The following is a 963-nucleotide window of genomic DNA, read 5'->3' on the forward strand; positions in this document are numbered from 1 at the left end:
TTACACGTTTATATGCCACGTTAGTGATATGACTCTCGTTCCCGTGACATTCGTGTTGCTGTGGTAACTACATTATCCATTATATGATATGTTTACGGCAAATGGACTGAGCAAAGTCCAGTAGGTAACATTCTGGACTGTGTATCTGCGGGTCCAAAGTTTGAATCCTGTTACCATAAAAAAAATTGTTACGCATTTCACTCGTTACCGTAAAAAAAAAAAAATCCATGGATGGATTATAAAGAGTGACGACCACGTTCCACTCTTCGGTCAAACAATAGTAGCTCAAGAGTTGGCGGTGAGTTTTTTTGGCTAGCTGCCTTCTCTGTTCAAAACTAGAAACAGCTGGTGTAGGTATAGCTTCGTGTAGTTTTGCGTGAGTATCTGAAAAACAATTACAGTAACAAAGTATAGATATCATTTGGTGAAATCTTTCAAAGTTCAACTTTTAAAAAGCTATTATTTTAATGCTGTTTTATACAGATATATAACGACATACACACACACACACACATAAATGTGATTACGCGATAGGTAGCTGACATAATTTTATAGCGTATTACATCCCGTTCATTTTTCTGTTAACCCTAACGAAACAAATCGGTATAATCAACGCGCGTGCTATATCGTAAGCCACTACTGTACTAACATGAAACTAGCGCGTGACTCCAGCACGCCAACTTAATGTCCAACCTAACTAAGAATGGAATCCAGGGATATGTAAGATCCATATATTTCAATCAAAGGGTAATAAAGCCGAAGAGTTTCAGTTCTATGAAAGGCAATAACTTCCAGTTATTGCACACTCCCTATCTTTCTCAACCCAACTAATTAATCCACGTGTGTTCATGAACGTTTATTGAGGAGGATGTTATACAGCCTAATCTGCCAATTCGATTGGCCGAATAACGTGTGAGTGTGTGTATATTTGCTTTACCCCCCCCCCCCCCCACACACACACAA

Source organism: Limulus polyphemus, unplaced genomic scaffold (genome assembly GCF_000517525.1).
Source record: "Limulus polyphemus unplaced genomic scaffold, Limulus_polyphemus-2.1.2 Scaffold3476, whole genome shotgun sequence".
Lineage (NCBI taxonomy): Eukaryota > Metazoa > Arthropoda > Merostomata > Xiphosura > Limulidae > Limulus > Limulus polyphemus.